The sequence below is a fragment of the Pteropus vampyrus genome, unplaced genomic scaffold, assembly GCF_000151845.1.
Source record: "Pteropus vampyrus isolate Shadow unplaced genomic scaffold, Pvam_2.0 Scaffold335, whole genome shotgun sequence".
NCBI lineage: Eukaryota > Metazoa > Chordata > Mammalia > Chiroptera > Pteropodidae > Pteropus > Pteropus vampyrus.
The window spans coordinates 4206807-4222847 of record NW_011889116.1 but is presented as its reverse complement, the minus strand read 5'-3'; the positions used below and the strand labels follow the sequence as shown (position 1 = coordinate 4222847).

The 16041-nt window shown below is 36.7% G+C and overlaps 1 non-coding gene across 1 annotated transcript; it reads right to left on the bottom strand.

Moving 5' to 3' along the window:
* Positions 1-6337: 6337 nt before the first annotated feature.
* LOC111730805 lies at positions 6338-6440 on the bottom strand. Its single transcript, XR_002776820.1, has one exon. It is a non-coding gene; the product is annotated as a U6 spliceosomal RNA (small nuclear RNA).
* Between the last annotated feature and the right edge of the window lie 9601 nt (positions 6441-16041).

Sequence of the window (16041 nt, the reverse complement as noted above, 5' to 3'; positions counted from 1 at the left end):
CCTCTGGCATCATTTGTCTAATAATCCCTTCTCTCTTCATTGATGTGTGTCTATGCACTCTTTATCACTTTCTAGGAATGTAGATAAGGTGGAATTGAGATTTTTGTCCAATCCTTTTTTTTTTTTTTTCATATGTGGAATCTGAAGCCCCAAGTAGCTAATTTGTTTTCCTAAGGTCATGTGTATTCATGGAAATGCCACAACTAAAACCACGATCTGACTTCTAATCTGACTTTGAGGTAGGCTTGCTTCTTGTCTATCCAACTTTCATGGTGGAGATTGGCTAAAGTCTCTTTATTTTTCTGTCATGTGGGAATATAACTTCCATTATATAATCTTCTACTATTTCAAGTGCTGCCAATCATCATATTTTTAATGTAAAATCTCCTGAATTTTAAATTACCATTTGGGCCAAACACAATATGCTTTTAGCCCAAGTGTGACCATGGTGCTAATTTTCGACCTTTTAAGATTTTTTAAAAATATATATTTTAAAGTAATATTAGCACTGGTCATGGGATTTGTAGTCTGAGTCTGTTCTAGCCATCTCAAACATAGATCAGCTAGCTAATGTCAGAAGGGAAGCATTTCCTTATTCCTTTTCTTTTTTTCTTCTCCAAATAAGCTAGAGTGTAACTTGTATTAGAGTGTTCCTGCAAGATACCTGCTGAATTAGATTGTCTTAATTAGTTTATGGTATTGATGCCATTTCTGATAGTTCCCTGATTTTATTGTCTTGAGTTGTAATTTAAGATTAGGCTAATACATGGCAGATTATCCTTTATTATAGTTCTTGGAGTGATGAAAATCCAAGGCCCCTAGTTGACTTAATGAGATAAAGGAGATCCAGGCGTGCTGGGTGTTAAATGAAACCAGCATAGTAATTGTATACTAGTGCCTCTTCCTTTCATTTAGCCTTGCCTTAACTCAGAGACAGCCCTGTCAGTGCTTCCAATATCCTTTATCTATAGCAGTTTCACAGAAATATTTTGATTCTTCTGACTTCCTGCCTGAATTACTGTTGGTTAACAAATGTGCTGTTAATATTCAGACAGTGGGCCATTGATGCACTGTTTAATTAGAAAAGTGATAGCTGAGGGAGGACTGAGATTTTATAATAGGGAGAATAAAAAGATCAAGCATTTAAGGGATGGTTCGACTTTTTGTATTGGAAGATAAAGGTTATTGTAGGTGTTACCTTTGATTATGCCATAGGCCTTTCAGGAATGTTACAGAATTTTATGGTGAGATGGAGAAGGATACTTACTTTTCTTCAACTCTATTGCATCCTCCCTACTTCAAGCTTTAAGTATCTCTCACCTGGATTATTGTAGTATCCTCAGAACTGGTCTTCCTGCTTCCACCATTCCCATCTTTCAGTCTATTCTCAATACAGCAGTTAGAGTGATCCTGTTAATTCATAAATCTGATGATATTCAAACCCCTCCTTCCAATGCCTCTCTTATAATGTTACATAAAACCCAAGTATTTCCAACAGCCTTATAGAACCCTCCATGATATGGACCCTCATTACCTCTTTGACCTCAAATCCTTCTTCTCTCCCTATAACTTTGTTTTAGCTGCACAGGCTGTACCTCTTTGATACAAAGCAGGCATTTTCTTCCTCAGGACCTCTGCACTGGTTACTTCCTTTGCCTGGAATCCTCTTTCCCTGACTACGTGTATGCCTTGTTCCCTCACCTTCTCTTATTTAATCAAAAGTAATCTTCTTACTGAGGCCTTCCCTGACCATTCTATTTTAACTTGAATCCCCAGCACTCCTACTTCCCTTTCCCTGCTTTATTTTTCTTGCCAGATCATATTACTTTCTAACTTGTTCTATATTTATTTGTTTACAGTTTAGAAAGGTGTCTCTGGGCAAAGCAGGAGAGTCTTGGGTGAGATTTTCTTTATCAGATTAAGGAAAGTTTTCTTTGAGGTTTCTTAAGTGTTTTTTCTATATGTATTAACATAATTAGATTTTTCCGTTTATTCTTTTAGTAGGAATTACATTGCTAGAGGTTTCTCAATTTCTTTTTTCAAAGAACCAGCTTCTGGCTTTGTTGAACTTTTCTGTTTTATGTTTGATTTCTACTTCATTAATTTCTGGTCTTTATTATATCCTGCTTTCTACATTCTTTGAGTTTAATTTTATGCCCTTTTTCTAAGTCCTTGTGTTGGAAACTTAGATTTGCATTGATTTATCAGCCTTTCATTTATTCTAAGATATGTACTTAAAGCTAAGGCCACCTTCATGGGTGTGCCACCCGTGCAGTCACACAGGGTTCCCTACTCAAAAGGACCCTGCTTAGTTTAATGCTGTTGCCATCTTGAAATTCTTAATTTTATCTTAGTATTGTGTTTTTAGAGTGAAATATAATGGGACAAAAGAGCGTACATATTAACAGAGGAGATATATACAATATGTGTGTCTGAAGTTCCTTGCTGCCCTATTTGCATGTAGTTTTGTAATGCTCCATGCGCATAGCATTCTGGCATTGCATAATGTAAAGATGAACAGTAAAAATTCAGACTAATAATTAAAATTTTTCTTTCATTAAAATTCCATTAAGTAGAAAATAAGAAGCACCATGGCAAATTGAGAGAGAGACTGTGGCAGAAAGGAGAAGGCTTTATAAATTTTCTTTTTCTTTTTTTCTTGGCTTAAACAGCAGAAATTTATTTCTTCACAGTTCTGGTGGTTAGAAATCCAAAATCAAGAAGTTGGCAGTGTTAGTTTGAACCTCCCCCCACCCCACACAATGTTTTGAACAAAGGGCCACAAAGGGCCATGCATTTTCATCCCCACTGGGCCTGGAAAATTATGTAGCAAGCGCTAACATTCTCTGGTCCATTTCCATGTTTTAATCTCCCAACCTTGGGAGTCTGTCAAAGACCTTGGTCATCTTGTCACTCACATGCCTCCTCCTGAATTAGAAGATATTTCTAGGGGAAATGTGGTCTCCAAAACTGGGTTCTCCTTTCTGGGCTTCCTTCTCTCAGATCTTGGCCCTATATTTTTTCTTTGTCTTGGGTAGGTCTCCAGTGCCTCAAAAACAGATTTAAAAAACTTCTATATAGCTTTTCTAATTGTTCTCAATGGAAGGGTTAATACAATTTACCTAGATGCTATTTTTGAATGTGGAACTCATGTTTATATGATGCATTTTTGCTTTTCCTTGAACTTTTACCGTTATCCTTTATCTTTGTCATTTTCACCCCCTGTATTCACTTGCTTACTTTTTCACTTCAGAAAACATGTCTGAATTGGGTACCGACTATGGGCTATTTATTACATACTGAGAACTAAGATAAAAACAAGATATCATCTCATTTTGTTAGATTAGTATAACTCCTTCGAAAAAGTGTTAATATCTACATTTAATATATGAGAAACCAAAGGTCCTGCAAATTAAATATCTTGTCCAAGGTCAAAAAGGACAGAGTTTGTAGCAGAGCTTGGACTTGATCTTGGAATACCTAACTCTTTTTGAGAGTTCTTTTCATTATATTTCATTGCTTGATAGAACCTTAAAGAGACTTTGGCTTACTCTAGCTCAGAAACAGATTCCGCTATTCAAAAAAGAGACAGTGTGAAATAGTATGAAAAATTCTCCAAATGCTTTATACTATGGTAGATTAATTAGCCAGTAGTCATTACAATTCATCCCTTTTGTATAGGGCTTAAAACTTTACCTTGTAGTTTCACAAACTCTCTCATTTTTAAGGTTGGTATTAGGAGATAAGTACCTCATAATAAAGGCATTGAGCTTCTCTGTAAGACCTGATTTTGCCTAAGTTGGATTGAAATTTGCATTATAGTAGAGTCCAGAATTCTAGAGTGTTTGAAGATAATGTAGAAGTTATCTAATAAATAAATATAAATAATATATACAAAGTTATCTAATAAATAAATATAAATAATATATACAAATCATGAGTCTGTCTTTTTAATTCTGAAAAATTGTTAATGAAATCACTAATAGTAACCCAGATAGAATAGGGTTATTATTCCAAACATAATAATCCCAGAGGCTCAAACTTATGGATGACATGTCTTATTTATTTTTCTGTAAATATAAACTCCACATAATTTGTAGGCATAAATCACATAGAGCAAGCAGTATTTTGAATTTGGGTTTCCTGGTGCTTATGAACTTTGGCAAAATAATGGAGTAATGTTGCCATTTAGATTTTTTTTTAAACCAGGTCTTGCTTTTACCTATTCACCTTGAAAGATAGTGTGGTCTTTTGAGAAAAGCATGTAAATTGCTGAGGAGAAGCCTACAAGGCTAAGAGTTCTGGTCTGCACAATTTGAATGTAGGTGAGTTTCCTGCTATTGTATTGTATACTGAAAGGTATTCTTTTGGGGCCCCCACACTGATAGGCAAATTTCAGTCTTATGAGGAAAAAAACAAAGCAAATGTTGCCAGCAGGATAGGTGAGTCTATTGCTGCTTTTTCCTTCCTTCTTCCTGGTGTGACCAGTAGCCATCCAAAAATTGCAGTTTTCTGAGAGCTAGGATGATCTGGAAAGAGGGACATTGCCACAGGCTAGTGTTGTTGATGTTGTTGTTGTTTTTTAACTTGGCTGTGGATAAGAATCAACTGGAGATACATGTTAAAAATACAGATTTCTAGTATCATAATTATTGAAGATAAATCCTGACTCTGTACTTTAACAAGTGGTGGAGGTGATTTTGATGCATGAAAAGTTTGAGAACCATTGGTTAGAACTTAAGGCTAGAGTCTTTAGAGTCAGAAGAACCTCAATTCAAATTTGAGCTTTGCCACATACTAACTGTAGTTTATAACCCAATCTTCCTTGTTATCATACCCTTCTACCCCCATATTATCCTGTGTGATAATCATCTCTTAACTACATATGCTCAATTAGATTATTATCTAATTTCTTCTTTCTAGTACAGGAACAATTTCTGCATTAGGATAAAAGCTAATATGAAATAGTAAAAAAATTCATCAGCTTAAATAAAATAGAAATTTATTTTTAATTCCAGAAATGAGTGGATCAGGTTTGGCAAGATGGCTTTCCTTCACACAGTCATCCATGGAATTAGGTATTTTTCTATCTTATTGCTCCACCATATTTTAGGGTATATTCCTTGCCTACATGGTTGAAACTGGTTCACCTCCAAGTTTATGTTCTTTTTAAAAAAATTGATTTATTTTTTATGGTGACATTGGTTAACGAAAACCAGTAAGTTTCAGCTGTACACTTTAATAGAAAGGCACATATATATTTACGCCGTGTGTTCACCTCCCATAGTTATATTTCTTTCTGTCACCACATATTTGACCCACTTTACCCCGTTTACCTCCCCACTCCTCTCCCACCCTCTACTCTCTGGTAACCACTAGTCTATAGTCCATGTCCATGAGTCTCTGTTTGTTTGTCCTGTGCATTTGTTGCTTTTAAATTTATATCCCATTTATAAATAATATCATGTGATTTTCAACTTTTTCTGTCTAGCTTATTTCACTTAGCATGATTATCTCGAAGTCCATCCATGTTGTCACAAATGGCAGTATTTTATCTTTTCTAATGGCTGAGTAATATTCCATTGTGTATGTGTACCACAGCTTCTTTAGCCAATAATCGGTTGTAGGACACTTTGGTTGCTTCCATGTTCTGGTCACTGTGCATAATGCTGCTATGAACATCAGTATACTAATATATTTTGGATATGGATTTTCAAGTCTTTGGGGTAAATACCCAGTAGTGAGATTGCTGAATCATATGGTAGATCACTTCTTAGTTTTTTTGAGGACCCTCCATACTGTTTTCCATAGTGGCTGTACCAATTTGCAGTCCTAACAGCAGTATATGAGGGTTCCTTTTCCTTCGCATCCTCTCCATCATTTGTTATTACTTGTCCTGTTGATAATAGCTATTCTAACAGGTGGGAGATGCTATCTCATTGTGGTTTTGATTTGCATTTCCCTAATAGCTAGTGATGTTGAGCATTTTTCAAATATTTTTTGGCCATTTGTATGTCCTCTAGGGAGAAGTGTCTGTTTAGGTCCTCTGCCCATTTTTTTATTGGATTGTTTTATTTTTGTTTTGCTTTGGTTTTTTTTTTTTTTTTTAATTCTTGTTGTCGTTATTGAGTTGTATGAGTTCTTTGTATATTTTGGATATTAGGCCCTTATCAGAGACATTGCTTGCAAATATATTTTCCCATTCAGATGGTTGTCTCTTTACTTTGTTGATGGTTTCTTTTGCTGAGCAGAAGCTTTTTAGTTTGATGTAGTCCCATTCGTTTATTTTAGTTTTTACTTCCCTTGCTTTTGAGGTCAAATTCATACAATTCTCTTTAAAAATATGAAACGCTTCACGAATATGCGTGTCATCCTTGTGCAGGGGCCATGCTAATCTTATCAGTATCGTTCCAATTTTAGTATAGGTGCTACCAAAGCAAGCATCCAAGTTTATGTTCTGATTTCAGGAAAGGAAAAGAAAGAATACAGGGAAAGTGGTTTCATCTTCAAAGAGATGATACGGAAGTTGCACCCTTCACTTCCAGTATCATCCTATTGGCTCAACTAAATCACATATCCACAGCCAACTGACAGGGAAGCTGGGGAAGAAAGTCCCTATCAGGCCATTCAGGGGCCCATATAAAACTTAGTGGCTTTGTTATTAAGAGAAGAGGAGGATAAATCCTAGGGTTCAATTAATCTCTGACACAGCCTCCACTTTAAGGGAATCCATATGGCTTAGTTGTTAATACTATGGGCTTTAGAGGCAGAACCTTATGTTGGAATATTGGCTTTCCACTATATATCCTTGAGTGAGCCATACATAAACCTCTCTGAAACTGTTCATCTCAAAATGTAGGTAATAGTATCTCTTTCATAGGATTATTGGGAGGATTTTATAAGATAATCTATGTATACTCTTAACATAGTGCCTGGCACACAGTAGGTACTCAATAAATACTAAGCTGCTACTATTAGTATTTATATTCACATTAGTATTGTTATAACAGGTTCTTGGAGGATGGGGGAGAGATCAAAGATGGCATTATGGTGGTGGCTGCATTTGAGCTGGTCCTTGAAAAATAGTGTTTTTGCAAATGCTGATAAAAGGGAAAGAGCATTCCAGAAAGAGGTGACAGTAGTTTAATAGTTTATTAAAAAATTATTGAACATCTACATATGACAGGTATTAACAGTTTAGTGATTAATGGCATGGGCTTTAGGTCATGCAGCAAAGGGTCCAAATATCAGCTATGCTATTTATTTCTTTTTTCCATGGTTACAATTTATACCATGTTGTACTCACAACCCAGGTCTCACCCCGTTAGTGACTATGTTGACCGCTCATGCTACTCTCTATAATTCTCTCTTAACTGGAACAATTTGATAATGGCTTATCTCAGAGGCTGGAAATAATTCACTTTCTAGGTTTCCTGGATTTATGTTGTACATCCAAAACAATTTATCCAGATAAACCTTCCTTCTACTTCTATAGTAGTCGATAATACCATCAGAAAAGTTCCTAAGTTTTAAGAAAATACTTATCTTTTTAAAAAGTTCTAAGAAATAGGCTTAAGAAAATTAATTATAGTATAATAATTTATGATTTTAAACCAAATCAAACTACGTCTTTATCATCTGGCATTATTACTTTAAACTTTTTTTTTCAATTAGAGTTGACATTCAATAGTATTTTATATTTCTTTTGGGTGTACAGCATAGTGGTTAGACATTTATATAATTTACAAAGTGATGCCCTCAATTAGTCTAATACCCACCTGGCACTATACATAGTTATTACAATATTATTGACTACAATATTTATGCTGTACTTCATATCCCGTGACTATTTTGTAACTATTAATTTGTTCTTCTTACTCCTTTTACCTTTTTTACCCACACCCAACCCCTCCCATCTAGCAATAACCAGTTCTCTGTATCTATGAGGTGACACAGAGAAGAGTGGTGGGTGAAGAGAGTAGATCACCACACATTTGGTGAAATGATATTGCTGGAAGGTGTCATCTTAATACACACAAAGCCTTCTCAGTGATACTGAAATGGAGCTGTGATATGAGGCTAAAGATATGCCTGCAGCTTGTATGTATTGAAGCATGTTTTATATTTATGTCCAGATCTAGGTTTGTTTCAAAACTCTTTCGCTTATCTCTCTTTGGCTCTGACAACTGAAAAGATGAGAGATTCAGCTTCCAGTGCTGGGGCTTCTCCTAAGAGAAAGAGATGGCATACTTCCATATTTATATAAATATGCTGATTTACTGTTTCTCTAAGGTTCCATTTTATGTACTGAAAGAAAAATGAAAGAAAGATACTGCTGATTAGGTCCATCCCTCAAGGGTATGGTACTGGAGCAAAGATATACTGTGTGTGATTACTTTTGTGATATTTGGTATACTTATAAAAAATAGCAAGCATTTATTAGGTTTTAATTTTGTAACAATAGTAAGTACCTTACATGCTATTTAACCTTTCCAATAGCTCTATGAATTATGTGTTATTATTTTGATTTTATAAAGATGAGGAAACTGAGCCTCAGAGAGTTAAAGTAACTTGCCCAAGGCACACAGCTAGTCAGTGTTGGAGCTAGAATTTTAGCATAGACATTCTAACTATAGATTGAATGCTCTTAATCAGGGACTGGCAAAATTTTTCTGTAAAGGGCCAGAGAGTAAATGTTTTAGGCTTTGTGAGACATATGATCTCTGATGCAACTACTGAACACTGCTATTATAACATAGTGGCAGCCATAAACAATACATAAATTAGTGGGTATGGCTGTGTTCCAATAAAACTTTATTTACATCTTTGTTACACCTACTGTGAAGATGAAGACCATTCTCAATAATCACACTGTTGACATTCCAGAAAATGTGGATATCACTCTGAAGGGATACACAGTTACTGTGGAGGACTCCAGAGGCACCCTGCAAAGGGAGTTCGATCACATCAATGCAGACCTCAGTCTCCTTGGAAAAAAAGAAGAGGCTCAAGGTTGACAAATGGTGGTGAAATAGAAAGGAACTGGTTACTGTTTACACTATCTGTAGTCATGTATAGAACATGATCAAGGGTGTTACGCTGAGCTTCCATTACAAGATGATATCTGTGTATACTCACTTCTCCATCAACATCGTTATTTAGGGGAATGGTTCTCTTGCTGAAATCTAAAATTTATTGGTAAAAATATATCTGCAAGTGTTGCTTGTTCAATATCTCAAGCCCAGAAAGATGAGTTAATTCTTGAAGGAAACAACATTGAACTTATATCAAATTCGGCTGCTTTGATTCAACAAGCCACACAGTTAAAAACAAGGATATCAGAAAAATTTTAAATGGTATCTATGTTTCTGAAAAAGGAACAGTTCAGCAGGCTAATGAATAAGATCTAAGTTGTCCAGCTATAGAAACACCAAGATGTTGGATGATTACTCAGACTTACTTGTGATATTTTAAAGATGCAATAAAAGTTGTGTATTGAAAAAAAAAACAAAACAGGTGGAAGGCCTGTGGGCTATTGTGTGTCCAACTCTACTCTTAACCACTATAAAATACTTCACATTATTGAAGACTTCTAAAGATTGCATAGAAGGTGGATGCTGTGCTCTCCTCCTCTAATGACCACATCAAAATTACAATGAAACAACAAAACAACCATCTTTGAGAGTTGCCTGAGATCTGACTGTACAGAAATCCTACAACTGGAGACATACATAAGAGGTCACCTTGAGACTGATAAGAGGGGGCAGAGATGCAAAATGGGCTGGTCCCACAACCGAGTGTGGCAGTTGAGAATTTGGAGGGTTATCTTGGCTGCAGAGGTCCTACAGAAGAGTGAGGGGTCCCAGCTACACACTGAGCTCCCCAGGGCAGGGTTCCAATACCAGGAAGAAGTCTTAATAACCTCTGGCTGTGAAAACCAGTGGAGATTGTGACTGAATGAGACAGACGTTTGCAGGAGTTGCAGACATGCCTCTTAAAGGGTCTGCACGTAGACTTACTCAGTGATGAACTCATTTTCTCTGAGCTCCACTGCTAGAGAAACTGCTCGAAGGGTGCCAGGGACATACAGGAAAGAATTGAATTGTTTGGCTTCAGAGCAAGGGCTGGAGGGGCAGCTTTCTCCTAGACAGAAGTGCTGGCAGTTTCCATTGTTCCTTTGCTGAGCAGCTCCTCTACCCCACGTATGATCACAGATGGCCACAAATCTGAGTCTCCATCAACCTGGCTAACACAGGTCACCCATCCTGGGGGTTCCCAGAAACCCCACCTAAGCTACCTCTAGGTTTTTTTTCCTATATAAATGACCTATCTTGGCTCATGCTGCACAATTTCCTAAAATCTCTCAAAGCCTCAGAAAACTCAAAGAAACAGCATCTGGCCTCAGTGTGCCCCATACCATTTGCTGAGAATCCTCAAGCCTGGCACCAGCAGCAGGCAGCCTTAGTTCATGACTTGGTCTTTCAGGCAACTCCAAGCCCATCACGGGTAGTGGTTATCTGCACATTGATTGGTGACTCTTGCCAGGTGGCCCTGGAAGTGCACAGGCTGCAGCTGAACTTGGCCTGCAGCTGGGCTCTTTCCAGGAGGCCCATGGGCCAGCACACATAGCGACCAGCTTTGACTGAAGCTGGAGCCAAAGTCTGAGCACCATCCAGGGCTGCATCTGAGGGGGACACACCCAAAGTGAAGACTGGGCAGTCCCCAGAGCCCTGGTAAAGGGAATCCTGCTCCTTAGTGTCAGCCTTTCATTGGCCAAGCCTCACCACAAATCAGCCCAAGAGTCAGTCCCTCCCATCGATGTGCAAACAATAACCAAGGCTCAACTACAACAGGAGAACACACACAACCCATAAAAGGGACACACCTTGAACACCTAGGTTCAGGTGACTAGGAAAGACTGCACCACTGGGCCTGACAGGACACCTAGTACATAAAGCCACTTAACTAAGATAGGGAGACATAGCAGCCCTACCTAATACATAGAAACAAAGGGAGGCAGCCAAAATGGGGAGACAAAGAAACATGTCCCAAGTGAAAGAACAGAACAAACTTCCAAAAAATAGCTAAACAAAATGGAGACAAGCAATCTACCAGATACAAAGTTCAAAACACTGATTATAAAAACGTTCCATGAACTTGGGGGAAGAGTAGATGAACTCAGTGAGAACTTTAACAAAGAGATAGAAAACATAAAAATGGAGATAGAAATCATAAAAAAGAACCAGTCAGAAATTAAGAATACAATAACTGGAATGAAAAATACCTCAGGAGGATTCAACAGGTTAAATGAAGCAGAGGATTGAATCAGCGATTTAGAAGATAAGGTAGCAGAAAACACTCAATCAGAGCATAGCAAGCAAAAAGAATCCCCCCAAATGCGGTTCGTTTAAGTGGCCTCTGGGACAATATCAAACATACCAACATTTGCATCATAGCGGTACCAGAATGAAAAGAGAGAGAGCAAGAAATTAAAAACCTATTTGAGGGAGAGTTTCCCGGTTGGTGAACAAGAGCCCTTCCACAGACCACTAAGCCAGCTCCAAATTCCATAAAGACAGATAGATACTCTTTTGTTCAGGAACTCACCCTTAGTCTCTTCATTTGACTGTTGCATTTTTTTTTTCATTTACTTTACTCACTTAAGAAGCATTCTAAGAGTGGCATGGAGGAGAAGGATACTGGAGTTTGACGAAGAGGTGGTTTTTGAGACTCTAGGAAAACCTAGCATCTGATTTTTTAAAAAATCTTTTAGAGAATCATGGTGTAGTGAGAGATGCCCCAGATATCTTCCCTTGAAAAAACAATGATCTGAATATCTAAAACTCAACAAAAAAACACCTAACCTGCACACAAGCACATCTGAGATAGGGATCAATGAATAAGAGCTATGACAGTTCAGAACCACAGAAGTCCAGTGGTGGACCAGGAGAAACAAAAGAGCTGCCTTTCATAGCTAGAGTTCCCTGCAGGAGGAGGGGAAGAGAGAAGATGTGGCGGGTTCCCTGAACAATCTTGCCTGAGAGAGTTGTGAGCTCCAAGCAGTGGGAGTGCCCAGGGATCAGGGCAGAAAGCAGGGAAATGTGGATAGCAGAGAAGCAAAAGCTGATTATTACCAGTCGGAGTTGCAAAACACGAGGTTGAGCTGTAGCCCTAACCCCAACACAGAGGGCACCTCCACCCATATCCTCCAGGACCAAACACCACTAAGCCCCAGGGAATCTGATCAAATGCTACCAAAATTATTGCTAACAATGACAGGGACTGAGACTGAGGGTAGTGAGTATGAGTAAATATTTATAAGACAAAACAGCATTATTAAGGCTTTATATAAAGCAGGAATCCAAGAGGCTTAGATGCCACTGACAGGAAACAAAAAGAAAAATACCTACTTAGCAAGCAACTAAAGAGAGGCCTTTTATAAAACTTTTTTTTTGGAAAAAAAAGCAGAATACACTTCCATTAGTGCCCAGGTGGAGAAATAATCCATTAAACACCATGAACAATCAAGGTGACAAGGCAGCTCAGAAAGGAAGAGAAAAAGCTCCAGAGAATAAGTTTACAGACAAAGAAATATGCGACTTAAATGACAAAGATTTCAGGATGGTACTTCTGAAAACACTCAGTGAGATCCAAAATAGTTCATATCAACAATTTCAGGAATTGAAAAAAACAACTAAATGAGCAGAATGAGTCCTTTAGCAGAGATATTGAAACCCTCAGAAAGGAACCAAATAGACCTTTTAGAGATGAAGAACACACTGAAAGAGATGAAGAATGAAATAGCAAGTTTGGGAAACAGAGTCGACCAAATGGAAAAAAGGATCAGTGATATTGAAGACAGAAATCTAGAAATAAATCATAAGAAAAAAGAGAGAAATCAAAGAATGAAAAATAATGAAATAGAAATGCAAGAACTAGCTGATACTATCAAGAGAAGACACACAATAACGGGAAAAGAAGAGAAGGGATTAGAAAGCATTTTCAGACAAATAGATGATGAGAATTTCCCAAATCTAAGGAATGATCTGGAGCTTGGAATTCAAGAAGTCAACAGAACGCCCAATTACCTCAACCCCAAAAGACTTTCCTCAAGACATATTGTATTAGAATTCTCAAATACCAATGGCAAAAAAAGAATTCTCAGGGTAGTCAGGGAAAAGAAGATGGTAACCTATAAAGGAAAACTCATTTGATTATCGTCAGAGTTCTCAGCACAAACCTCCAGGAACACGGAATATCTTTCCATTTCTTTGTATCTTCTTCGATTTCTTTTAATAAGGTCTTGTAGTTTTCATTATATAGGTCTTTCACATTTTTCGTTAAATTTATTCCTAGACATTTTATTCTTTTTGTTGCAATTACAAAAGAAATTATTTTATTTACATCTTTTTCTGACACTTCATTATTAGAGTATAGGAACATTATGGATTTTTGAATGTTGATTTTGTATCCAGAAACTTTAATGTATTTTCTTATTGTTTCTAGTAGTTTGCTTGTGGGGGCTTCGGGGTTTTCTATATAGAGATTCATGTCATCCACAAATAGTGACAGTTTGATTTATTTGTTTCCTATTTGGATGCCTTCTATATCTTTCTCTTGTCTGATTGCACTTGCTAGAACCTCCAAGGTTATATTGAATAGCAGTGACGATAGTGAACAGCCTTGCCTTGTTCCTGATCTTAGAAGGAAGGTTTTCAGTGTTTCACCATTAAGTATAACATTGGCTGAGGGTTTGTCATATATGGCCTTAATTAAGTTAAGGTACTATCCTTTTATACTTATTTGTGAAGTGTTTTGATCATAAATGGATGCTGTATCTTTTCGAAGGCTTTTTCTGCATCTATTGATATAATCATATGATTCTTATATTTTAATTTATGAGGTGTATCACATTAATCAATTAGCATATGTTGAACCATCCTTGTGTCCCTGGGATGAAGCCCACTTGATCATGGTGTATAATCTTTTTTAATATGTTGCCGTATTCGGTTCACTAGTATCTTATTGAAGTATTTTGTATTGTGTTCATGAGAGATATTGGTCTGTAGTTTTCTTTTGGTGTGTTATCCTTACCAGATTTGGGTATCAGAGTAATATTGGCCTCATGAAATGAGTTGAGAAGTATTGCCTCCTTTTAGATATTTTGTAAGAGATTGAGGAGAACAGGTATTAAATCTTTGAATGTTTGATAGAATTCACTGGTGAAGCCATCTGGTCCTGAACTTTTACATTTTGGTAGGTTTTTGATGATTGTTTCAATTTCCATACTGCTGATCAGTCTATTTAGATTTTCCGGATCGTCTTGAGGCAGTCTAGGAAGACTGTATTTTTCTAAGTACTGGTGAATTCATTCTAGGTTATTAAATTTGGTGGTATCTACTTTTTCATAGTATTCAGGCATGATCCTTTGTATTTCTGCAGTGTCAGTTGTATTTCCCCTCTTTTATTCCTAATTTTTTTTATTTGTGTCCTTTCTCTTTTTGCTTTAGTGAGTCTAGTTTGTCAATTTCATTAACCTTCTCAAAGAACCAGCTCTTTGTTGCATTTATTTTTTCTGTTGTTTATTTGTTTTTAATTTTATTTATTTCTGCTCTAATTTTGATTATTTATTTCTTCTGCTGACTTCAGGCTTCATTTGTTCTTCCTTTTCTAGTTTTTAAGATGAAGTGTTAGGTTGTTTACTTGGACTTATGCTTGTTTTTGGAGATGGGCCAGTAATGATATGAACTTTCTTCTTATGACTGCTTTTAGCATGTCCCAAATCTTTTGATATGTTGTATTATCATTATCATTCATTTCTATGTATCTCTTAATCTCTCTTTTTATTTCTTCTCTGATCCAGTTATTCTTCAATAGCATGTTGTTTAATCTTCATGTATTTGTGGTTCTTCCTGCTATCTTTTTGCAGTTGATCCCTAGTTTCAAAGCATTATGGTCAGAGAATATGGTTGGTATGATTTCAACCCTCTTATATTTGTTGAGACTATCTCTGTGTCCCAGTATGTGGTTAATCCTTGAGATGTTCCATGTGCACTAGGGAAGAATGTATAAGCAGCTGTTTTGGGATGGAAGGCTCTGTAAATGTCAATTATGTCCAGTTGGTCTAATGTGTTATTTAAACATGATATTTCCTTACTGATTTTCTGTTTCGATGATCTGTCCATGTCCTACAGTGTGGTATTTAGGTCCCCTACTACAATAGTGTTTTGGTCTATTTCTCCCTTTAGTTCTGTTAGTAATTGCTTTATATATTTCGAGGCTCCCTGATTGGGAACAGGTATTTATAAGTGTTATAACTTCTTGGTGCATATTCTCTTCATCATTATGAAGTGTTCCTCAGTATCTTTCTTTACCTTTTTATTTTTATTTTGAAGTCTATTTCATCCAATATTAGTACTGCTACTCCCTCTTTTCTCTGAAATAATTTTCCACCCTTTCACTTTGAGTCTATATTTGTCTTTTGAACTGACATGTGTCTCCTTAGGCAGCATATGATTGAATTTTGTTTTTTCACCCATTCTGCAACTCTGTGCCTTTTTATTGGTGAGCTCAGTCCACTTACATTCAGGGTGATTATTGAAATATGAGGTCTTCTTATAGCCATTTTATCTTTTGCTTTCTGGTAGCTCAGAGTTTCCATTGCTTCCTTGTCCTTGTGTTTCTATTTTCTTTATTTTGGTTGGGTATTGTGGGTTTTGCTTCTGGTCCTTCTTGTTTTATGTTATGTATTTCAGTTCTGAATCTTTAGTGTGTGGTTACCATTACAAATATGTAAGGGATATATATATATCCCTTACATATTTGTATAAAAGATATATGTATATATACAGTCATCCATTTTTTTCTGCACATGCCTTATCTACATTCCCCTTTGCGAATCTGAATCTTTGAATCTTCCCCTTCTCAGTCATTGATGTCTCAATTTGTGCCTATGTATCTGAAGGTTCAGTACCATCTTGCTATAGCAATTCTCTTCTTATTGTTTAAGCTTATAATCCCTTGTTCTTAGTAAGGGTTGCA